Here is a 27149-nt window from a genome sequence, read left to right on the forward strand (position 1 = left end):
CTGTTGCGGAATAAGTATAAAGAATATGCGGACTCCACTTTGAAGCCGAGTTCACGCTGTTATGGAACTTTCTGGCATAATGAAGCGCTGTGTTAGACCAAGATCCGAGCCCGGACATTTGTTTTCCACGAGCAGCACTCACCGACTGGGCTATACCTGGCATAACTTCACTCCTGCGTCAAAGCTCCGGTCTGCCTACAGCAACCACCTACATTCCAAACTACTATAGTGAAAGATCCATTCTGAAAAACAATGGCTCACCTATTCTCCACGAGAGTCTGTCTCACAGGGATGGTGCTACTAAAGCGAGGTACGCTGAGAAACCTCCATGGAGCTTCAAAAGTATGACAGATATACTCATTGATCGTTATGTCAGTAAGTGCACTGGTTGAAGATGGCGAAGGTGCAGGTAAGGTTTTAACTGACACCAAGTTCTCGATTGGATTATTTATAGAGTAATTTTTTGTAGTTCATCACGCAGTTCGTATTGGCAGCTACGGCACTGCAAGCAATGTGCCTCAAGTTCCCTATTCTATAATTTATTACACCTGCTTGATGGCCTCAGCTTCTTGGCAGCTTTTGGAAAAGTTGCAAAGTTAAACCTCTGCTCATCAAAGCGTGGCTGTAACTGAATGTTTGCTAAGAAACGAACCACAGGATGCAATTTATCACTTTACATACTGACTTACTCGCTTCGATTCGTCAGCTCGAAGAAACAGCTTTTCAACAACCTGCCCACTTTGACTGTCCTGAGATCTTCCATTTTGCCTGCCATAATTTGACTAAGTGCTAGTCAAACAATAGCGTAAGGCGTCGCCTCACTAAAAATGAAGAAGTCGCATTTTTTGGATCATTTGTCATATGGGGAGGGTTTAACGAGACATAACTATAATGCAAGTTATATCCATCTTTTACAACCAGTCATGGTGCCAAAATATATATTTTTTTCATATTAAGTCATTAAAGATTCGTTTCCAGCCACTGATACTCACCTTAGGGTACCAGACACATCCACGAGATTTAAGTACAGTTCATACTAACAAAAATTTTATCGACAAAATGAACACGGAGATTATTTTTGTACGTTTGTTGGAATCTCGGGGAATCATGCCAGCTTACACAGAAATAAAACTCATATAAGGGTAATTTTCTGCCAATAATGTGTCCTTATGAATAACTGTGTTGGGATGGCATTTCTGTGCTAATTTCCTGTAAATCTGTTCTAAAGTGTTGCGGTTGTCGATTTTCCTACCTTCGCTTCTACAAAAGTTTACTGGCAGAAAACGACCCATAAAAGATTTTCATTTCTATATAAGGAGGCGTAATGTCCAAGATTTCAAGAACTACAGGGATTCAAACTTTGCACTCATATGGTCAGCTTTCTTAGTGTAGATGAAAGTGATTTTTATATCTTTCTGATGCAAGCAGCTAATCACCACTTACTTGATCGAAAAAGGTCGCGAGTAATCAAATGAGAATAACAATACTCTGATATTGGTACCAGTTGAGGTACATTTACTAGGAGTAATCATAAAGTTTTAATCATCACCTCGAAGACAACAATACAGTGATGTAGTCTTTTTTTTTGTTTGTTTCTGTAGTAAAAGTCTACAATCGTGGTACAAACGGAAACCCTGCGCTATAGTACCACTTAATCGGCAAGGCTGCACCATATTGTTTTGGTTTCTCAAGCGGCATGCTACGGCACTGTGATGCAGGGACTTCAATGTGTACCAGACTGCTGACATGTAACTTCTAATAAAAATAACTTTACTCACATAATTTTAGTTTTTTTTCTTTATTGTAATTTCATGCCCCTGCCCCAAATGGGCAGGGGAGTGCTAGCAGTGGCACAGTCAGCCGCTCTTCAGCCAAGTGGTTTTACAAAAGCATCTGAAAAGGGGAACTCTTACATGAAAAAAGGAGGGATAAAAGGGGGACATAAAAATACAGTAAATGGAGATGATGGGAGTTAAAATAGACACTAATGTAGGGAAATTCACTGGGGGACAGTTATAAAAGTTGACATAAAGTTAAAAGAAAACAGCTAGCAATTCGTTGCACGCTTAAAATACATTGGTCTCAAACACAAGTTAAAAGTCGGCCACAGTATAAAAATCACACAGAGCGAGACACTTAAAAAACCACTGGAAATGACAGTTCACTCATGAAGAATAAGAACCGCTGATTGGGTCCTGCCGAGGGAGTGGAGTTTGCAGAGGAGGGGAAAAGAGGGGAGGAAGGTGCGGTGGGGAGGGGGCAGGAGGGGGGGCGGGAGGAAGAGGAAAAAGGAGAGCAGGGGGCGCACCAAGAGGCAGGAGACGGGCAGGGTGGGAGAGGGAGAGGGAAGACAAGGCAAATGGGAGTGCAGAGACACACAGAAGGGGGTACGGGAGAGAGAGGGGGTGAAGGAGTGGGGAAAGCCGCTCAGGGGAAGGGAAGGGGAAGAGAGGGGAAGCCCTGAGGAGTAGGGGGAGGAAGGTGGGGTTAGGGTTGGTAGGAAGGGTAGATGTCAGGAAGAAGCTCATCATCTGGAAGGGTAGGTGCTAAAAGTTGCATTGGGAAAGGAGGTGGAGGGTGTGGAGATGGAGAGAGGGCAGGACACAACAGTAAAGGCAGGGCAATGGGCTGAGGGTGGAGAGAAAGGGGGACACCAGGGGTGGGGGTGGGAGAGATCGAATCAGCAGATGACATACAGGGTGCGGATGTGTTCAAGGAAAAGAAGGAGGTGGGGAAAGGGGATGAGGTCGTAGAAGATGTGCATTGGGGATGAAAGGCGGATACGGAAGGTGAGGCAGAGTGCATGGTGCTCCAAGATTTGGAGGACTTTATAGAATCTGGGAGGGGTGGAAATCCAAGTGACATTGGTGTAACAAAGGATGGTGCAGATCAACGATTTGTAGGTGTGAAGGATGGTGGAAAGATGCAGTCCCCATGTCCAGCTGAACAGGCTTTCAGGAGGTGGTGTCTATTGTGGGCTTTGTATGGGATCGTAAGGAGATGGGGAGTCCAGGTGAGGTGGTGGTCAAGGGTGGAGCCGAGGTATTTTAGGTAGGAGTGAGGTGGATAGGACAACCATAAATGGTTAGGTAGAAATCATGGAGACGGCAAGAGTGGGTGGTGTAGGCTATGATGATTGCCTGAATCTTGGAGGGGTTGATACAAAGGAACCACTGGTTGCACCAAGTGGTGAAATGGTCAAGGTGGGTTTAGAGGGTACGTTGTGACCACTGAAGGATAGCATAAAGGGCCAGGAAGGCGGTGTTATCAGCAAGTAACTTTAGTTTTTCGAGGTGATAATTAAAACTTCATGACTAACCCCAGAGCAAGCTTTTTGGTAGGACTTGACACTAATTTCATTTTGCTCTTTTACACCACCTTTATGTCCAATTACGAGGGCCACACAGTACGTAATGAAACACTTTTTTTCTCGGCCAATTTCGGTTGATAAAAGGGGAGTCTTTTGTTGTAGGACATCGTGGAATATTCCCAATTCGGCCCCTATAGTTTCACGAAGTTCCTATAGGTGCCAGCACTACACGTGGCATCTGTATAAGAGGTGTGTTCCAAGCAGAGAACTGTCATTGAGTTTCTTTTGGCGGAAAAGAAGAGTATCGCAGATATTCATAGGCGCTTGTAGAATATCTACGGAGGCTTCATAGTGAAGAAAAGCACGCTGAGTCGCTGGGAGAGGAGTTACGAGGCTGATCGTGACAATGTTTTGTCGAACATCGTCACAGGTGATGAAACATGGGTTCATCACTTCGAACCTGAAACGAAACGGCAATCCATTGAGTGTCATCACAACACTTCTCCTCCAAAGAGAAACAACGATATTGGATTGTGGGTCTGCATTGATGCAAAAATCTTTTGTTATTTATTTATTTATTCCCAAACTAGTTTCAGGGTCAATATCCCTATTAGTGGATAAAGATTTTATAATGTTTATAAGTATGCTATATTTGCATGTTTTAGGATCAACGAACCCACTGATGATGGCGATATTTGTTGCCGAGACTAGTATGGAAATAAATAAATAGCAAAATTGTCTTGCAACAAGGGTGAGCCACAATCCCATATTGTTGTTTGTGTATGCAAACACGGACCAACGGAAGAGTTTTAATATAAAATTATTGTTCCGAAGAAAAAGTTCAAAGGCGCGCCCACAGCCGGTAAAGTCATGGCGACGGTCTTCAGGGACTCTGAAGGTTTATTCCGTTTAATCTCCTTCCTAATCCTGTAACAATTAGCTCCGAACTGAATTGTGCTACTCTTAGGAAATTGAAGAAACGACTTCATCGTGATCGTTGCCACAGAAATGCAAACGAACTTCTGCTTCTACGCCTTACATAAGTCTGTGAACCCAAGAGGAGCTCACAATACTTCATTGGACTGTTGTTCCTCATCCATCCTTCTGCCTTTATCTCGCACTTGCCGGTTTCCATCTGTTTGGGCCAATGAAGGATGCACTCCGCAGATGATGACGAGGTCGCTGATGCAGCAAGATGTTGGCTCGGACGTGGACCATGCAGGCGGAGATTATGTTGAAGTATAGGGTTTAAGAGCCAAAAGAGTGGCGAATAATGTGATGTATTGGAATCCTGGATAAAATCAACCTGCTTCCAAAAAAGAAAGTGCTGAGTGACTTACTGAACGCCGCTCTTTGTAGAATGTAACAATCTAATGAAAGCTGCCCACAGGTTTTAGTTTTGACAATAATACAGAATAGGTGCAACACACGAACACCCAGTCTTCTGATTTAACAAATATGGCTTGTTCCAGAGACGTGTTACTCCACTTCGATAATCATTTGGGTGCAGAGCAGTGTTACGTACAAGCCATATATCATATTCAAATGTAACACCAAGTACTGTTCACAGCAATCGCGCTAATAACTCAAACAGCTCGCCATTATCAGCTTACACATGGCAATAGTCAGTGCCAGCAGACTGCTGCGCATGCACTGAAACTGCAATTCGTTCCTGAGAGTTAAATGTCGATGTTTAGGCAGCAGGTCTGACGTCTTCCACGTTGATAACTGCAAGGGAAGCGTGCGAACTTCCTCCAACGGTTTGATTTATACTGATAGGATGTGTGGGGCACGGCTAGGTAGGATGTGTGGGGCACGGCTAGGACTTCAATGTACGTGAACAGGAAGACGCAACTCTCGGCAGTTTTCGAGAAAATCGAGTTTGAAAATTTTAGGCGTACTTACGTACGTTGTATGGGCAGTAGTGTTCAAGAAGTACGCAGCCGAGCGAGCAAGCTCTTAGCTATATAAGCGTGAGGTTTCTGGATCGAATCTCGCTGCTAGTACTTCCTGCTTGTTTCGTTCTCACTAACAACAGATATATGATTTTCATAATCTTTATCCCGAAACAAGGAGATAAATAGGAGACTAAAACTAAAAAGACTATACACAAAAACTTTTAGTCAAATCAGTACGGTCTGTATCTCCGATTTTGACGAGCATAATGTGTAACCTACTGATCGTAGAAACGTGGAAGACCATAATTACTGTCACATGCAGCACATGTAATGAATGCCTCATTTATGCGTGGGAATGGTTCTTTCCACGTGTATATTGCAAAACAAACTTGATTTACCTTCATAAACGGTTCTTGCTCATCACACAGTTTCGTCATGTACCACATATATCTGTTGTTAGAATTACATGGGAATGAAAATAGAGCAAGTACAGACAATGGCAATCGATCCACAGACCTAACGCTTACTTGTTCGACTGCGGACTCTTGATTACGAGCAACTATTCGAAGTACACTAGTATGCCAAAATTTTCAAACTCGATTTTATCGAAAACGGTTAAGAGTTGCGTCCTCATGCTTACATATGCTGAAATCCTAGTCATGTCCTACACATCCTGTCATTATGAACCAAATCGGCGAGAGAACGTTCGTATGGTCCCATTGTGAGTAAAATGACGCGGCGGTTTAGACAATGGACCTGATTTCAGTAAGATAAGATATAAATTTCTGTCCAGCTATTAGGACCTACGTTTTCTGTGGTTTCTCTGAACAATGGCAAACGAACGCCTCGATTGTTCCTGTAAATCGGCCATGGCCCATGTACTTTCTCGCGCTCTTTATCTCTGACTTCTTGTCTATAGGACGTTAAACTTAAGTCCTACCCTGGTAATTACCGAGTGCTGTTACACAATGGTTAAAAGATATTGAATTCGCAGTACTAAACTTAGTTCGGTCACTCCGAAATACATTTGGGGTGGCGTCCGTAACTGGTTGCAGGCGAAAGTTGCAGAGGTTCTTTTGAACAGGCAAGGCATGTTTTTCTTCCTCATCCTTTTACATATGGCCTAATTTTCTGTCTCTGATGAGCAGCATGTCGACTGGAAGTTCAAGTGGCACTTCCTTCCGAGGTACTCGAGCTCTGAATTATTTAACCCTTTATTTACTGGCGGGACTTACCAGGGTCCCGGCACATTCTATGTGGAAGTATGTTAGCTGAGCCCGTTAAATCTGTAGGGACTTTTCGGTGCCTTCTCGTTTAATGGGGTCCTATTCCATACAGTTTGTGCTCCCTACATTGGTTGTCAATACAGCCTGCATAGCACTCCGAAGTCTAACGCCAGCCTGCATTGTGAACAGTTGTACTGCAAATGGTTGCTTGGTATATTGAACAATGCTGCTAGGTTATGCAAATAAGAGTACGGTTTTATGTGAACTAAGGAGAGTGATAATTTCTTCATATTACCTTTGTGCATAATAATGTTAATTTAGACAAAATATCAGTGCGGTACTCTTGTAATGTTGTTATAATTTAAAATATGATTGGGACTTTGCAGTCGCGTCAGGTCCAGGGCAGTGACTCAACCCGTTGAGTTACATTGACTTTTGGTTACTCTGCTTTGGTGGCCGGGCGGTTCTAGGCGCTTCAGTCTGGAACCGCGCGACCGCTACGGTCGCAGGTTCGAATCCTTGCTCGGGCATGGATGTGTGTGATGTAATTAGGTTAGTTAGGTTTAAGTAGTTCTAAGTTCCAGGGGACTGATGATCTCCGATGTTAAGTCCCATAGTGCTCAGAGCCATTTTGCTCTGCTTTGATGTTTATAGCTTTTTCTGCTTTCAGGGCCTTTTTGTAAATAAAAACATACCCCTTCTTAGCACAATATAGCATTTCATTTTGTAAAAAACAATACTAATAATGCGTAGATTGTAAAACATTAGTGAACCTATTAAGATTTTGTTTTGTTTAAGCCTATGGCTACCTATTACAGAAGAGGTCTTACAGACGAATAAATTCGTACTCAAACAGAAAGTTTTCCATATGATATTGATCCTCTAACTGAATGTAGTGACCCCAGTGCAGATGAAATGATGCATACTATTCCGCGTTAGAATAACGCAAAAAAATTTCAGGTGTGTGCTAGTACTTTACAAAATATTACAGAACCTGAACTAAGTGCTAATGAGAAAGCGTCAGACAGTGAAGAAAATCTTCAGACTGGATCTCTTCAGGCATATGATGTGAACTTTGCAAATATGGAATCTAGGCCCCATTCCAAGTGCGCATAACGTAATATTTTATTGTGTGTTAATGAAAAAAAGAACTGTTTTATAAATATCACCAGAAGCAATAACGCTAGGATTTCTCAGTTCCTTAATGTCCGCCTGTGTAGTCACGGAACGTACACATTTTCTGAACATTTTGTGCGTTTTAATGACTTCGTAACATTTTTGAAATAAAATTATTTGCTATTAATTCAATAATAGTTCAAGTATTAAAGTAAAAAATTCGATCGCTGGTTTTTATTTTTGCAGTTACTGTAAATAAAGCGTTAAAATTCTTTTACATAGACTTAGCAGTGTCACAAAGGTTGACGGAAGACGTACGGAAGAGAATAGTTTTCTCTCGTTTAAATGATGCTGGTACTCGTCGTGAATGACTGTAGTAAAACTATTTGATATGCTGCGGATACGCGGTAATGAAGCCCTGAAGGCAGCAACTCTGAATAGTCTATCGATTTATTATACCTCACAAATTCTGAAAGCGTGGAGATAAACGACAATTCTTTTTCTTTTTTTTTTTCTTGTATGGTGTCGCTTGATTATCACTGCGAGAGAAGACTGCAAGAGATTTAGGCGCCACAGAAAACAACGTTGCAGCTTTTTTCTTTTTTTTTTTTTTGACAACTGTCTGTTATTAATCATCGGAGATGTGGAGTCTTGTGCCATACGAGTGAATCTGAAGAGACATTTGTGTCTGTTGAGGAACGTAACACAATAGGTTCCCACTTTTTTTTCAGTAACAGTACTTCCGTCCTGTATCTGTCACTTCAGTGACTGTGTGCTTCAGATGGTTCTGATCTCTGGTGACCGTTTCTACGCCATCGCGGCCTACAGAAATTTGTGTCGAACAGTGCAGTCAACACCACCTACGCTTGCCCGAAAATAAGTCACACACAAGGCTGCGGCGTATCGTCACTGTCGATTCATTTCTCTCATCCGTTCTGTTTCGCAGACGGAGAAATAGCAGTACGTAGCACTTCGAAACCTGACACACCGAAGTATGGCAACAGTACCAAACAACTCAGCACAGTATGCGGGTATGATGTTGGGAAATGTTTTTACAGCGCGATGAGTTCGGACGGCCGACACGCGAGTGCTGCGTTCAAAATAGCAGCGTGCGGCCGCCGCACGCCGCTACTGAACGTTGTACCCCTGTCTCACCTGACGCCCTGCGTTCCCGGTCGCTGCTTGCACTGTGTTCTATTGTGTTCACCCCCTGGACCTGTGCTCTGACCGACTCGCATGCACGGCAGGCTCTCCGGCGTAGATGGACAGAGCTGATGGTCACGGAGCGAACTTTTACGTAGTTATTGATCGGAGACGAGTCAGCTTTCCCGGGTAGCGCAGAACTGATCCGAGGCGTGTGTGTGTGTGTGTGTGTGTGCAAATGCGGTATCAGCGACGTCTCACGACTGGTAAATGACGTAAGAAAAGAAAGACATAGCAACATCAAGTGATCCACTCACTGAATTCGACTCAGTCGAACTTATGGCCACGCCTTTACGATTATTTTGCCTGCCAACTCTCGAAAAACTATCCAGTAATATTCTGAGACAAAGGCGCATAGGTGTCCGGAATGGAGGGCAGGTGTGCAACAGGGGCCATTTGACGCCTCGCTCCCGCCACCCCCCCCCCCCCCCCCCTCCGTGGCCCCACCCGTCGACCGGGAATCAGGACAGGGTTTCTATTCAAAATATTGAGTGGGTAACGGACAACCAACAATTTTTTGGGAGATAAGTTTTTTGTGTCACTTATAAAATTTAGTTCTAACGCGATGACATGTCTCGGAATTGATTAACTCGGCCTTATGCAGTGGATATTTTAGTCTTATTTCCTGCAAAATATGCTTAACCTATTTCTTCAAGCTGTCTTTAGCTGTACAAAAAGGAAAGTAAATCATTAGAATATATATGCTTAACCTGTAGCCAAAGTCAGACATAAACCTGCAACGTGTCCGTTCTGTTAGAAGAATTTACGAGGGCGTGCTGAAAAGTAATGACTCCGAAGTTTTTATACCAAAACTCTTAAAGCTTTTTAAACGACACAAACTTGATTAACATTTTTCATCTTTATTTTCATGTCTACATATCTGCAGCCCTCTGTCAGCAGACTGCTCCGAATTGTAGGGCGTAACACGACGGTGTGATAACGTAACTATTCGGTGCGTGAGAAAAGGCGTGCTGTAAGCGAGTTTCTGAAGGACGAATTCGAAGAGTTTGGAACAGCCTCTCCTTCATCATGTCAGACCACACACGAGCGCTGTCACATCTGCAACAATCCGACCCCATGGGTTCACTGTCACCGATCGTCCGCCATGTAGTAACGACTTGGCCCTATACGATTTTCATCTGTTTCCAAAACTTGAGAACACCTCCGAGGATTTTACTTTGACAGTGATGAAGCGGTGCATGCAGAGGTGAGGACGGGGCTCCGTCAGACATGCTACGTTGACAGTATCAACAAACAGTATCGTTGGGAGGAATGTGTTCGTTACCGGGGTGAGTGTGTTGAGAAATAAATATGTAGACATAAGGAATAAAGATGTAGAACGTTAATTCTTTGATTCTGAGGGTAGAAGGCATGAAGTACGCGGAGTGAAGAGTTATCTACGATTTGTATAAAAACTAGATTGCAGTTATAAGAGTCGCAGGACATGAAAGGGAAGCAGTAACTGAGAAGGTAGGGCGACACGAGTTGTAGCTTAGCAGTTAAGGTATTCAGTCTGTGCACTGAGCAAGCTGTAAAGGAAACTACGGAGAATTTGAAAAGGAATTAAAGTTCAAGGGGAGGAAATAAAAACTTTTTAGGTTTGCCAGTGACACTGTGACTGTATAAGAGACGACAAAGGGCTTGGAAGAGAGGTTGAAAGGAACGTATAGTGTCTTGAAAAGAGATTATAAAACAAGCACCAAGAAAACTAAAACAAGGGTTGTGGGATGTAGTGGAATTAAATCAAGAAATGCTGAGGGAATTAAATCTGGAAATGAAACACCAAAAAAAGCAGATGAGTTTCGTTACTTGTGTAGCAAAATAACTGAGGGTGTCAAAGTAAAGAACATATAAAATTCAGACTGGCAATGGCAAGAAAAGCGTTTCTGAAAATGAATTGGTTAACATCGAATATAAATTTGTCTGGAGCGTAGCCTTGTACGGTAGTGAAACGTGGACGATTAACAGTTCAGAAGAAAGACAATTCAAGCATTTGAAATGTGGTGTTTCTGAAGAATGATGTAGATTAAACGGAAGATTGAATAACTAAATCAGGAGGTATTGTATCAAACAGAGGTAAAAGAAAATTTAGCAAAACTTTACTAGAAGAAGGGCTCGGCTGATAAGGGCATCCTGATGCATAAGGGAATCATCACTTCTTTTTATATAGAAGTGAGGAGTGTAAAAACTAGCCGCCGCAATACATAGGCGAGAGTTAAAGTGTTGTTATTACCGCTATCTCAGTACTGACAGTAAATTATCGCTTTTTTTTTTTTTTTTGCAGCTTTGTTTGACGATATTACGGCACGTGTATTCTTTAACATGTAGGATATAAACTGTCGGCTAATATTCATCTGACGCTTACGAAAATACCTGGGTACTCATGTACCTTCATAACGCCAAATTGGTGCTGCGAAACTGCGCCACCCAAGAATTTCGTACGTTCGTGCCCTTGCATAAAATTTGAATGATGCCAGGTCACCACATACCTCGTTTGAGCATTCGGATTTCTTTGGTCTTCCCCATTTTGAAACGTGTCATGTAACTGTGGTTGAAGGACTGCTGTCTCATTATGGATGTACTTTGATCCTATCCACAATTAAAAAAGGTAGGGAAATCTATTAAAGAACACCAAAAATCGAGTTCAGCAGAAGGTAAATTCATATTCTTCAAAATATTATTGAGTTATCTGGGAAGAGCATAATTGATTAGTATGATACCTCTGTTGCTTCATAGGTTACCTGTTCATCATAAATACCGCTTATCTTTCATCGCTGAATGCAATGGAGGTGCAGTTACATTTTTTTTTATACAAATTGTACTCCTGAACGGCAAAATGTTTCAAGTAACTATTGTAGGAAGCAAGCCGTAAAAAGGGTGCGACAGTCGCACCCTCAAAACTGCTACCCCTTATCATTCACTATGGAATTTGGAGGTGCTTTTGCTGCTATTCAAAACAAGATCGCCAAAGGCAATTCCGCAATGTTGGAACGAAAAACATAAAACGTTCTATGGACGAAGGAACATTGGTCATACGAATGTGAATCTTCTTATCTGTCTTGGTTACATGAAGTTACAGCCCGCATCTCGTGGTCGTGCGGTAGCGTTCTCGCTTCCCACGCCCGGGTTCCCGGGTTCGATTCCCGGCGGGGTCAGGGATTTTCTCTGCCTCGTGATGGCTGGGTGTTGTGTGATGTCCTTAGGTTAGTTAGGTTTAAGTAGTTCTAAGTTCTAGGGGACTGATGACCATAGATGTTAAGTCCCATAGTGCTCAGAGCCATTTGAACCATTTTTTTGAAGTTACAGCGGAAAGTTTGTCATTCGTTATGGATGTGACCAGTTATGTTCTTTATTTTCATCATTACTCATATTAGTTTACACTTCTGTTAATTGACATAAGAAGTATTTTCCCAACAAGAAGGCTTAGCTAGAAATTTGAGGACGTTGCTTGGGAATAGTACGATAGTTAACATGCTGCACACTATTTGAGACAGTTCTAAACTAACTTCTGTACATTGATTCACCATTGCTTGTCCAAGTACTGCTATGAAAAACAGCTACAGGGAAACATAGTGATGTGCTGCGGGTACAGTAAAAAGTGTAGTATCGTGTAAAATGGTTTGAGGAAACCGGGCAGCGTCTTTGAGCACTGAAAACATTCTCCATAACGCGTTGCACAGTTCCCATTTATGAAAGTTATCGGAAAACCGAGATTAGAAACCGTTACGCATTACTTATCTGCAAGATATCATCCATTTTGCTCCGAATACTGGTCGCTTTTTCTTAGCTCGATTCAGATTAGTGCCCTTAAGTATCAGATAAATTACATAATGTTCACCTACTGATTCTGTAAAAGGCGAATGACAAATATACTTTCCGTTTGAATATATCAACACCTGCCTTTGGATGTCAACACGACCAATTGAGGCATACGAAATGCGATCCGTTATTCTGGTGATCTGCTCCCTTAGCACCCGTCAGTAGCAATTATTGGTGTAGCAGAAACACACTATTAAAACGTTTGCCGTTTCTGTTGTTTTCCTTTTTTTTTAGCTGTCTTGCTTTCTTTTTAAAAAGTATTAGTTTCATGCGCCTCTTACTGTTGTACCAACGTATAGGCTACGTTCCTGACAGACAAACAGTTTATGTTTTAACCGTCGCATCACATTACAGATGTTTTATATTACTTCATCTGAAATGCCACGAAAACTTTGTCGACTAGAAGCGTCCGTGTGCATCAAAACGGCCAAAAATTTTAAGCTCTTGAAACATTTTATCTGGATTTTTCCCCTCACTTGAGCTTCGTTTTTTTTCCACTTTGTGTGATTTTTTAAAAAGCATAAAATTCTTTCACGGTGTGCAAGGCGCAAATCCTCGCCTGTAAGATCCGCCTCATGTTAATTGCGCCCCATTCAGTATTTGCATTGCGTTCTTGTTACTCGTCCTCCGTTAATGTTCGAATCAACACTAACAAATTTTATTTGGATTGTGTTCTTGTTACTCGTCCTAAGTTAATGTTCGAATCAACACTAACAAATTTTATGTTGAATGGCATAACTCGAAGGTTACGACAGGGAATACTTTTTTCTTATGCGCGAAGAACAATGAACAGGCTCCGCGGCGTTTCATCGATTTTCTACACCGCCAGAATGGGGACGATGCCGCCTAAACTGCGGTCGCAGGCAGACATGTAAGAGAAAGGGCGACACACTTTTTCATATTGAGTAGTACACAGCGTCACGGAGATGAACAACGCATTACTGGTGCGTATTTATAACGCCGAAGAAAGTGTCTGACGTCAGCAACCGGCAAACTAAGAGCGCCAGAAATAAATGAAGTACGTAAACATCGCTACTAGTAACTGGATGAAGAATTCCAAGGTCGACTTCGATAAGACGAGTTTCATCACGCCTGGCATAAACTGTATCAAATACATCGCGTCACTGCTTCCGCAGAGTTATGTCTGCTACGTTATTACCCACACCGCACGGCAATGTATAACATGCAAGTGTCGGTAACACATTCTTACCACGCTGCACTGTGTGCTATTTGCATCACAGACAGTGACGTGCGACGTCAGGCTGTCCAGCTAGGACGTACGCAGTATTGCAGGAAGGGCCACAGCTCCCCGGCCGCAGTAGGGAAACTTCCAAAGAGGAAAGAATGATTTTGCCGGGTGGGCTGGTGGGCCCGCGGCTGCCTGGGCGGAGCTCGGGTGGAGGGTAGTGGCAACAGCTGACTTGCGCGTCGCTCCGCACCGCGTTGCCTTGCCGGCCACAGGGCGCCCCGCAAGTCGCGCGCCGCACTCGCACGGGCCGCCACTGCAGCGGCGCGAAGCCACGGAGCACACACTCCTCCCCGCGCGGGGTCGGCCGCCGACTGCTGCTGCCGCCGCCGGCCGCGGCCACCGGTACGCGGCGAGCGCGCACCCAGCCTGTAGCGCGAGGTCTCCTGCAGAGCGCGCAGCTAGCAGGCGCGCCAAGCGTCGCCCCCCACCACCGGCCCGCCGGCGTAAACAGCTGCTTGACAGGCCCGTGCTCAGCGCCCAGATTTCGAATTCGTTACAAGTTACATTGAATAGTCTCACCTTCTACGGTGCGCAATGCTAGATACCGTTGAAATATATGTTTTATATGCACCTATGTTTCTAGCATTTTTAGACTTAGAGAAAGCGTTTGACAATGTTGACTGGAATACTCTCTTTCAAATTCTGAAGGTGGCAGGGGTAAAATACAGAGAGCGAAAGGCTATTTACAATTTGTACAGAAACCAGATGGCAGTTATAAGAGCCGAGGGACATGAAAGGGAAGCAGTGGTTGGGAAGGGAGTGAGACAGGGTTGTAGCCTCTCCCCGATGCTATTCAATCTTTATATTGAGCAAGCAGTGAAGGAAACAAAAGAAAAATTCGGAGTAGGTATTAAAATCCATGGAGAAGAAATAAAAACTTTGAGGTTTGGCGATGACTTGTAATTCTGTCAGAGACAGCAAAGGACTTGGAAGAGCAGTTGAACGGAATGGACAGTGTATTGAAAGGAGGATATAAGATGAACATCAACAAAAGCAAAACGAGGATAATGGAGTGTAGTCGAATTAAGTCGGGTGATGCAGAGGGAATTAGATTAGGAAATGAGACACTTAAAGTAGTAAAGGAGTTTTGCTATTTGGGGAGCAAAATAACTGATGATGGTCGAAGTAGAGACGATATAAAATGTAGACTGGCAATGACAAGCAAAGCGTTTCTGAAGAAGAGAAATTTGTTAACATCGAATATAGATTCAAGTGTCAGGAAGTCATTTCTGAAAGTATTTGTATGGAGTGTGGCCATGTATGGAAGTGAAACATGGATGATAAATAGTTTGGACAAGAAGAGAATAGAAACTTTCGAAATGTGGTGCTACAGAAGAATGCTGAAGATTAGATGGGTAGATCACATAACTAATGAGGAGGTATTGAATAGGATAGGGGAGAAGTTTGTGGCACAACTTGACTAGAAGAAGGGATCGGTTGGTAGGACATGTTCTGAGGCATCAAGGGATCACCAATTTAGTACTGGAAGGCAGCGTGGAGGGTAAAAATCGTAGAGGGAGACCAAGAGATGAATACACTAAGCAGATTCTAAAGGATGTAGGTTGCAGTAGGTACTGGGAGATGAATAAACTTGCACAGGATAGAGTAGCATGGAGAGCTGCATCAGACCAGTCTCAGGACTGAAGACCACAACAACAACAATGCAGGTAAGTATTTTCTTTACCTCTGCTGTATCTGAAAATCCCGTCTCCTTTCTTCGATTGCAACTGGGTTTTTTAACGTATGTTGTGTTCGAACATTATCAGTTACATCGAAGAGAACAGTCAATTGATACATAGTCAACACGGATATAGGAAACATCGTTCTTGTGAGACACAAACTTTACTCACACGAAGTGTTGAGTGCTGTCGACAAAAATTCAAATTGATTCTGTATTTCCAGATTTCCATAAAGCTTCTGACAGCATACCTCACCAGCAGCTCGTAATGAAATTGCGTGCTTATGAAATATCATCTCAGTTATGCGACTGCATTAGTGATTTCCAGTCGGAGAGGTCACACTTCGTAGTAACTGACGGAAAATGATGGCTAATAGTTCAAATGGCTCTGAGCACTATGCGACTTAACTGCTGAGGTCATCAGTCGCCTAGAACTTAGAACTAATTAAACCTAACTAACCTAAGGCCATCACACACATCCATGCCCGAGGCAGGATTCGAACCTGCGACCGCAGCGGTCACGCGGTTCCAAACTGAAGCGCTAGAACCGCAAGGCCACACCGGCCGGCCACGGAAAATGATTTCTGGCGTTCCCCAAGGTAGTGTTACAAGCGCTCTGCTGTTCCTTATCAATTGAAACGATTTAGGAGACAATCCGAGCAGCCGTCTTACGTAGTTTGCAGATGATGCTGTCGTTTATCGTCTAGTAAAGTCATCAGAAGATCCAAACCAATTGCAAAACGATTTAGATAAGATATCTGTATGGTGTGAAAATTGGCAATTGACTCTAAATGATAAAAAATGTGAGGTCATCCACAAGAGTGATAAACTTCGGTTACACGATAGATCAATCACATCTAAAGACCGTAAATTCAACTAAATATCTAGGAATTACAATTACGGACAAATTAAACAGTAAAGAAAATATACGAAATGCGGTGGGAAAGGCGAACCAAAGACTGTTTTATTGCTATGACACTTTAGAAGATGCAGCAGGACAGACAAGCATTGTGTAGGCAGTTCCTTTAAAAAAAGAAACTGCCTACACTACGCTTGTCCGCCCTCTTTTGGAGTACTGCTACGCGGTGTGGGATCCTTACCAGTTAGGATTAACGGAGTACATCGAGAAATTTCAAAGAAGGGCAACACGTTTTTTACTACCGAGAAATAGTGGAGAGAGTGTTACTGAATTGGTACAGGATTTGGGGTGGACATAACTAAAAACAAAGGTGTTTCTCGTTGCGGCGGGATATTCTCACTAAATTTCAGTCACCAGCTTTCTGCTCTGAATGCGAAAATATTTTGTTGACGCCGACCTAAATAGGGAGAAACGATCATCTAAATAAAATAAGGGAAATCAGAGCTCGCGCGGAAAGGTAGGTGCTCATTTTTTCCCCGTGCTGTCAGAGTGGAGTAATAGAGAATTATTGTGAAGGTCGGTCGATAAATCATCTGTCAGACGAGTGTGATTTGCAGAGTATCCATGTCGATGCAGATATAATCCTAGAAATCAAGGATTTTGACAGCGCTGACAATAACACGACGTAAAAAAAAGTCATTTTAGAACACATTGGTGATTATGAAAGTACAAGACAATTAAGAAAAAAGGAAATACCACTGCTTGAGATTTAACTACAGAGAACAGTCTATAATGCTCATCACATTCAAGGTCAGACTAGTAATCAAACTCGTAATTGGAATTGAATACTTTTAATTTCTGCATTAAGACTCGCGTAGACGCCTGAAACTAGAAATACTTTTTCAAACCCACAAAGGCTCTCGCAGTACGGTGGCATAAGGCCGTCGCAATGAACCGAGATAATGTTGAAAAATAGGATTTTGCAGCCAAAAGAGGGGGGAATAATATGGTGCACTGGAATCCTGAATAAAACCAACCTGCTTTCAGAAAAAAATGTGTTGCATTACTTATTGAACGCCCCTCGTACGTGTCCTTGCTTTTAGTTTAAAAAATGTGCAAATCGATGTTCGATAGCCTTACGCTGCGTATTACTCTTTTTTTCTTAGAATCTCTGCGTGCTGTACACAGGAAAGCTCATCATCCTTATGTACAACTGAAGTTCAACTACTTTCTGCATTATGAACATCAGGTGGGTGTCGTTGCTCCAAGTTACTGGCTTTTCAGTTGCGCAGTGTAATTAACGAGTCAACTGCACTGCTGGCCATTAATACTCCAACCCCAGGAAGGGTGGTAAATAACCTAATTTTACTTACTGTACGTATACCACACAGGGCGAGTGAGGAGAAAAGATACATGCTTTGACGGATGATGGTATGAGTGATTCTGAACAAAAAACGTCATATGGACGTATGTCCTGTACCGAATGTTTTTCGAGACAGAACGCATTTAATGTACGATGTTATTTTCTCCATTATTCAAACACTCTAATTGTTCACAACGTGCGACATTAGTGTTGACGAAGTTGAGACCAACAATTTGATACAGGACACTTGTGGTCTATCAAGTCAGGAAACTACCTCAAATTGGCCAACACAAATTACCTTAGCTAAAAGCCCATGCTCCTCGCGCGAGATTTTCAGTATTCTTGCGCTCTCTTCGTTCAAACTATTAGTGTTAGAGAAAAAATGAATAAGACCTTTCTGTAGGAATTTAAACGTAGTTCAATTTTGTACTGCGATAAGTTTTCGCTGGAGGGTGCGGTTTTCAAGTTATTTAAGAAAACCGTACAAAAGTGATATACATTTATTTCGGAAATAATTCGGAATACGGCATATGTCAATACGTAGTTTTTTGTTCAAAATCATCAATACTGTCACCCCTCAAAGCAAGTACCTTTCCTCCTGACTCACCCTGAAAGTAGGAAGAATACATGATTAAATCTGTAGATGATTTGGGAGTATACAGGGTATGAAACCTAGTACGCCGGCCGTGGTGGCCGAGCGGTTCTAGGCGCTACTGTCTGGAACCGCGCGACCGCTACGGTCGCAGGTTCGAATCCTGCCTCGGGCATGGATGTGTGTGATGTCCTTAGGTTAGTTAGGTTTAAGTAGTTCTAAGTTCCAGGGGACTGATGACCTCAGATGTTAAGTCCCATAGTGCTCAGAGCCATTTGAACGAAATCTAGTACACAGAGCTGATAACAATGGCTTTGACTCGTCTGAGCATCGAGTCGAACTGACTTTGATGACACATATGGGTAAGTAATTCCGTGCTGCTTCAACTCAGTTTCAGAGTCGATCACTTGTAGTGAGTGATGGCGTGCCAGTCTCTCGGCAAACCATGACCAGACGTTTTCAATGGATGACAAATTTGGAGAATATGCTGGGCTGGGCAATATTTGAACACTCTCTGTATCGAGATAGGTCAACATGCGGTTTTGCATTATCCTGGGACCCCTCGGAACTACTGTGTGCCTCCCCACACCACGCCAGATGCCAAGCCAGCAGAACGATAACGATATCTATCTGACAACTTTCGCGCTCCCCGGAACTTCCACGCACGGGTATGTCCATAGTGATGCTGTACCTCGAATCGGGACTCGGCTGAAGAGAAAATGAAAAGAATGATGTTGTACCCTCTTGAGCCACTGCTGTCGCTGATCGTACCTATGGCAATGCGCCTCACTCTGCTGCGGCATCAAGGAAAGTCGCAACAATGGCTGTGATAACAGTCCGTGGTACTTCAGACGTCGTCGCACTTTGCCTATGGATAGTGATCTTGCTGCACTCAAGTTCATTTCGTGGCAAAGGTACGATCCTGCACGCCCGAGCGAACAATATGCCCTCTCATGCAATCGTCGCACTTCTCTTCGAGACACTGCATGGAGCTGAGTACGACGTTACTGTCTCCACTGATTCTATATAGACGTAACAGTCGTGGAATCCCAACAAATGCAAGCAGTAATATCACGGAACGGTAAACCACAGTTTCAATTGCCCGCAATACTGTCGCTATCGAACTGCGACGCGTGGCTGGCAGATCTTTCTCCTTCTCTAAAGATTTGAAACACACTGACTTTTGCGCGCTTTAATTTTTCCGGAAATCCCCTGTTTTGCTGTATCGTTCCACAAACTCGAATTTTCTTTTCAAGTAACTTCTCTACAAGTTCTACACTGTTATAATAATTATCCATGTAGAAGTGATGCCACTTTCCGTAAAAAGGTGCCAATAGTTCCATCACTGTTTTTGCTAAAGGTTGTCCAGCGCCGGAATATATCTTGAATGAGGAAATGTATCCCGTACTCGAATCACACAGCGTCCGAGTGAGTATGCCATATTTCGTAATTTTCGACTGATTGTAAACTTTAAAATTTAACTGTCCACGCCCCGGTGTCATTCCTTCATCAATTGAGATGTTTTCTCTTGGATCAAACGTTTCTTTAAACTTTTTGGAAAAATAATCAATTACGAATTACGCATTGAACAATCGGTCGGCATTATCCGGTTTCTTGTTGATGTCGGAAAAATGTAAAAATTATAATATTTGTCTGAATCGGTTGCGGGACATCGCTTTGCGAAATATCGGTGTGTCGATCAACGAATTCGTTGACCAATAATCATCGATCCTTGCTTTTTTTACAATTCCCATAAGGATACCAAGCCCAAGCCATTTTCGGGTCCCGGGACGTCGACAAATTTGGCATTTTTTTAATCCAGTTTACTTCTATTGCAATTTGACTGTAATACTTGTTGATTTAGTTGCTAATATATTTCAAAAATCAAATGTTCAAATGTGTGTGAAATTTTATGGGACTTAACTGCTAAGGTCATCAGACCCTCAGCTTACACACTAATTAACCTAAATTATCTTCAAAGACACACACCCATGCCCGAGGGAGGACTCGAACCTCCGCCGGGACCAGCCGCACAGTCCATGACTGCAGGGCCTAAGACCGCTCGGCTAATCCCGCGAGGCAATATATTTAAATATATCGTTTCCAATATATAATTCTACGATATCCAAGACGCTCTGTGTATCTTTGTGAAAACTGTGTGGATCCGGTGATCACCTTGGACGTATTTCACTATCTTCCTACGATTCTGCGTCACTTTCATTTTTTTTATTTTTTATTTTTTTTTATATCCAACATCTTCTTCCCAATCGGCCAAGTCGTCAAGAAAATGAGACAAGACCTCCGCGCGTTCATCGTAAATAATCGTACTTATAAAAACAAAAAACTTGTTGACGTGTGTAACTTCTTGTTACCTAAACAGAACACCAACAGAATGAAAAAGATACTAAAGTGCTGTCGCCGGCCACTGCGCGATACTATGCTCACGACACCAATGCAGTGTCGTCGGCCACTGAGCGATACTATGCACACGACACCACTGTGGTGTCGCCGGCCGTTGACCGCTATTTCGCGCATGACACCACAGTGGTGTCGTCAGACGGCAAAGTGTTAAGATGCGACTTCTGAATGAGAAACCCACAGTGCACTCTTTCCTTGTATACAGAAAGCAAATGGTGTTACTCCTAACTACCGTGTGGTTATACACTCTCAGCCATTAATAACAAAGCACTATGAAGGAATTATCCGAATGGGACCGAAATCGCTAGATGTGATGTACATGTGCCGGCAAATATATATATATATATATATATATATATATATATATATATATATATATATATATATATCACAAAAATTGGATAATTTATCCAAGAGAAAGAGCTTCGCAGATTGAACATGCCAATAATGCGTTGGTCCACCTGTGACCCTTATGCAAGCAGTTATTCGGCTCGGCATTGATTGATAGAGTTGTTGAATGTCCTCCTGAGGGGTATCGTGTCGAATTCTGTCCAATTGGCTCGTTAGATCGCCAAAATCCCGATCTGGTTGGAGGGCCATACCTATAATGCTCCAAACGTTCTCATTTTGGAAGCGATTCTGCGACGTTGGTGGCCATGGTTGGGTTTTGCATGCACTAAGACCAGCAGTAGAGACCCTCGCCGTGTGTAGGTGGACATTATCTTGCTGAAACGTAAGCCCAAGATGGCTTGACATGAAGGGCAACAAAACGGGTCATAGAATATCGTCGACGTACTGTGTGCTGTAAGAGTACCGCAGATGACAACTAAAGGGGACCTGCTGTAATAACGACTAAAGGGGTCCTGCTATAAAAAGAAATGGCACCCCGGACCATCACTTCTGGCTGTCTGACGTCTGCATACACATCTTCGACTTGGAACCTCATTGACTGAAGCAGAATTGTCTTCAGTGATGCGTCTCAATTCGAACTGGGCCCCGATAACCAGCGACGACGTGTCGGAAGGTGCTCCGGAAAGCAGTGGGATACCAACCTGAGTGTTACCCAACACACTGCCCGACAATCAGGAGTGATGGTATGGGGTGCCATTTCTTGTCATAGCATGACCTCTTTAGTTGACATCGGCGGCACCCTTACAACACAGGGATACGTCGACAATATACTAAACCCTGTTATGTTGCCTTTCATGGCCAGCCACTCTGAGCCTACATTTCAGCAAGAAAATCCCCGTCCTTACACGGCTAGAGTTTCTACTGCTTCTCTTCGTGCTTGCCAAACCATAACTTGGGCACCGAGATCGCCGAATTTCTCCCCAATTGAGAGCGTGTGAAGCGTTATGGGCAGGGAACTCCACCAAGCTCGGGAATTTGACGATCTAACACGCCAATTGTGCAAAATTTGGCACAGTATCCCTCATGAGAACATCCAACAACTCTATCAATCAATGCTGAGCCGAATAACTGCTTGCATAAGGACCAGAGGTAGACCATCACATTATTGACTTACTCAATTTGTTAAGCTCATTCTCTTGAAAAAGTCATCCAACTTTGCTGAAATTGTACTCATCTACCGATTTCCATCCCAATCAGATAATCCCTTCGTGGTGCGTCGTCTTTCTTTCTTGTCTTAGAACGCACACTACTGGCCATTAAAATCGCTACAGCAAGAAGAAATGCAGATGATAAACGGGTATTCATTGAAAAATATATTATAGTAGAACTGACATGTGATTACATTTTCACGCAATTTGGGTACATTGATCCTGAGAAATCAGCACCCAGAAAAACCACCTCTGGCCGTAATAACTGCCTTGATACGCCTGGGCATTGAGTCAAACAGAGCTTGGATGGCGTGCACAGGTGCAGCTGCCCATGCAGCTTCAACACGATACCACAGTTCATCAAGAGTAGTGACTGGCGTATTGTGACGAGCCAGTTGCTCGGTCACCATTGACCGGACGTTTTCAATTGGTGAATGTGTTGGCCAGGGCAGCAGTCGAACATTTTCTGTATCCAGGAAAGGCCCGTACAGGACCTGCAACATGCGGTCGTGCATTATCCTGCTGAAATGTAGGGTTTCGCAGGGATCGAATAAAGGGTAGAGCCACGGGTCGTAACACGTCTGAAATGTAACGTCCACTGTTCAAAGTGCCGTCAATGCGAACAAGAGGTGACCAAGACGTGTAACCAATGGCACCCCATACCTTCACGCCGGATGATACGCCAGTATGGCGATGACGAAAACACGCTTCCAATGTGCGTTCACCGCGATGTCGCCAAACACGGATGCGACCATCATGATGCTGTAAACAGAACCTGGATTCATCCGAAAAAATGACGTTTTGCCATTCGTGCACCCACGTTCGTCGTTGTGCACACCATCGCAGGCGCTCCTGTCTGCGATGCAGAGTCAAGGATAACCGCAGCCATGGTCTCCGAGCTTAGTCCATGCTGCTGCAAACGTTGTTGAACTTTTCGTGCAGATGGTTGTTGTCTTATAAACGTCCCCATCTGTTGACTCAGGGATCGAGACGTGGTTGCACGATCCATTACAGCCATGCGGATAAGATGCCTGTCATCTCGACTGCTAGTGATACGAGGCCGTTGAGATCCAGCACGGCGTTCCGTATTACCCTCCTGAACCCACCGATTCTATATTCTGCTAACAGTCATTGGATCTCGACTAGCGCTGGCAGCAATGTCGCGATACGATAAACCGCAATCGCGGTAGGCTACAATCCGACCTTTATCAAAGTCGGAAACGTGATGGTACGCATTTCTGCTCACAACGTTTCACCAGGCAACACCGGTCAACTGCTGTGTGTGCATGAGAAATCGTTTAGAGACTTCCCTTATGTCAGCACGTTGTAGGTGTCGCCACCGGCGCCTACCTTGTGTGAATGCTCTGAAAAGCTAATCATTTGCATATCACAGCATCTTCTACCTGTCGATTAAATTTCGCGTCTGTAGCACGTCATCTTCGTGGTGTAGCAGTTTTAATGGCCAGTAGTGTATATGTAACTGGTGTACTGATCACTTAGACATATTCACTGGAAAAAATTAGTTCCGATTTCGGTCACTAGTTACAAATCTACTGGTGTACACTGTATGACGATATCATCCACCCTGTTCTATGACAAGTCACAATGGTTAATAATAAAATCCACATTATGCCTTCCTCACTTGTTTGACCCTTCCTGCCCACGTTCCGTTCAGTAACTTATGGATACGTTTCTTGCATCCACAGCGCCAGATTTACGCCTGTTGGCGAAAATTTGAACTAATTTTTTCCAGAGTAAATCGGGTCCGCATTAACGCATTATATATCTACAAAGTTTCGCTGTCGTACAATGATCACAGCCCACACTGGACCTCTATGAGCAGCTGTCCTTTAATTATAACCTCCAAGTACTTTGGAATAAAATGCTGATCGTTTGTGTATCACATGACTTGAAGATGCGGTCGCTGACGATCTGAACAACTACAGAAGTTTGAAAGGTTCCATGTCGTTGAATCATGAAGGACGTGGGATTTATGTCCAGAAAGCGGCCTCCTTTGAGCCATTCCGATAATGCAGTGAGACGTGGGAATGTGTTATACCACTCGAAAATCAGGAAGAATTTGCGAAACATTGGCGTCCTACTAAACCAAAGAATCGTCTCACTGGTCATAGCGCACATACCGTCAAAATCACCGCTATCCAACTCCAAAGCTGTTCTCCCATCCACAGTAAGTAATCCTGTGCAGCTCAGTACAAAAACACTGTGTCTTAGAAAGGCAGGCTATGGGCCCCTTCTGTCGTCTCAGTTCCCCCTCAGTAGCAACGGCTACGTTTCTACTTCTGTTGTGAGCGGTTGACATGGCAGCCAACGCAGTGCAACTGAGTATTGATCAACGACGAAACAGTGTGCAGACGCCGTTTGCTGTGCGCAAACCCAAGATTTGCATTCCTCCGCTGGGAAGCGCGATCTCTTCGTCTGCACAACCGCAAGTAACTTACGATGGGTGCTAGTGATTGTGACCTTCGGTAGACTGTTAAAGAAATTTTCCAGTAGCATGTTTCCATTTCTTGGAACAGATGTCAATACCTTTGAAGCATTAATATACCGCCGTGACCACAAAGTACCTAGACTTGTTAAACGACGTATTTGTTTGGTATCAGCTGGGAAGAAACATTCAACAGCTTGTTTCTACCTTTTATCATTCGATAGAACTTTTTTCTGTAACAGTGACACACAATCAAATAACTTTTCTGTGCGTTAAATGAATAATAATTAAGTAGCGATGATAATGAAGAAGTACCGGTACCTATGTAAAAATTTAATTTGACATTACTAATAATGGGCAGGGAATGAGAAACATGGCAGCCATCGACCATCATAAGGAAACGGCAAGTAACAAGCAAATTATAATAACAATCATATTTGTCGGACCTCACATTTTCCAGCAGGGAAAATAAGGAGCCTTTGAGAAAAGACATCAATTTGACCTTAAAAAATGAAAAATCTGATTCTTCCTCTGTAGCTTCGACACCTGCGACTTCATGACCGTTCACATCGTAACTGCATCCTGAAGTCGCAAGTTTTCCTTCAAAAAAACTGTTGCTAAAGTCAGACACAATGGATTCCTCGTGTCATTTCGCATTGTCCGTGCGCTGAGTTTTACGTGACTGCAAAGTACCATGTACAGATATTCAACTTTTTTTGTGCGACGGATTGGATGGAGAAATTATTTTATATATATTTTTTGCGGGTGGGGTATGGGTAGTGTCGGTTTAACTGTGGGGGGGGGGGGGGGGGCATAATACGTAATCAGGTCACGGTTGTCTGCATAGGGAATATGCAGAATCAAATCGGAGTTCTTGCATATTACGCACTGTATGCGAGTTTGCCAAACGTTCGCAAAAACAGACCAAAGAGACAGACAATTTACTGCTCGTGAACGAGTGTCTGGAATAGATCGTTTCTTGCATTAGGATAAAATATCTATCATACAGAGTGTATCGTTACAATATTTTCTGTCTCAACAGAATATAATAATTGAACTGAAAGGCACAAGCAAGTATCTGAAGCATTTATTTTTCCCTGAGTAAACAGACTCCAGTTTCTCGAGCCCGAAAGTGTATGACTTGTTTGCCCATTCTGCCACACTGTCCAGATTTAAGGAACATCGAGTGCAGCTGATGAACTTCAAAACCCTCAACGACCGTTTTGTATTTCACGGGCGAATAAGAAAGAAAAGAAAAAATGGTATTTTACATTTCCACTCTACGTCTTTGTTAAAAAACCCGATTACTTTTACAGCGACTGTATGCTGTGGTGATTCCTCTAAATCACTTCCGGGAGTGCCGGAATTTCTCGATTCCTGCGCCTGTCAGTTATCCATTTGCATGACACCAGATTCCACACCATCGTCGATCTTCCTAAAATTCTCATTTCTAGGACTGGCCAGCCATTCTTTCCCTCTTCAGGCACGGTTTCCAGCCATGCCTCACGTCGTAACATACCCATGGTGTCAAATAAAAGTCGAATATTTTGAGAGGTGATAGAACTCATCGAAACAAGAACTAGCCCAGTAAAAACGGTTTTGGAATGGGGTTGCCAACTTCGTCAACACGCCAGCAAGAGGCGCCAATGATAACTCCAAACTTTTACCCGAATCAACTGTTATTTTATTAGGAGGGCATGCATAATGTAGTAACTACAAAACTTACAGTAGTTTCTTTAGCATAAAGTACTGTACTGATAATTTTGAATTGAAATACTACAGAGCCTGTTTAACCACTTACAAAACAATCAAAATGTTAAATACTGAACATTTTTATAAATCACTGCCTCTGACAAAATCATATATACTTACTTCTTTTGCTTTATTGAAATAGGTACTTACCATTCTTGACAATTTCAAAAAATTCTTGATATCTGTAACTATAACTTACGCATTTCATCTTGAACGAACAACTGTTGTTGACACGTGTGAGCAATGGATATTTCTTTTCCAATCTTTCTAAATAAATATATATCCGCTTAGCTTCGTTTAGTAGCTGAATTAAGCATTATTGCAATATTAATCATGTTCACCAACAACAACTAATATCAACTATCGTCTACTGCCAATGCGTAATTCCTGTTGGTTCGGAACAGCAGTTACTATTAGCTCAAAAGTAATGAAGTGCTCATTGTTGATGCAACTTTCATATCTCAAAGCGTTGTGAGTAATGCATATCTTATACTGTTTGAGTCACTTTGACAATTGACTTGCAAATAGGCTACAGTTTAAATAAGGCAAATCCAAAGTTAAATGCCTTGTCATATAATAAATAAGTAATGTGATGTATCGTAATGTGATTCCGACAAATGTATCGTAAGACAGATTCATACTTCAGAATGCTGATAGCAAC

Source organism: Schistocerca piceifrons, chromosome 2 (assembly GCF_021461385.2).
Source record: "Schistocerca piceifrons isolate TAMUIC-IGC-003096 chromosome 2, iqSchPice1.1, whole genome shotgun sequence".
Lineage (NCBI taxonomy): Eukaryota > Metazoa > Arthropoda > Insecta > Orthoptera > Acrididae > Schistocerca > Schistocerca piceifrons.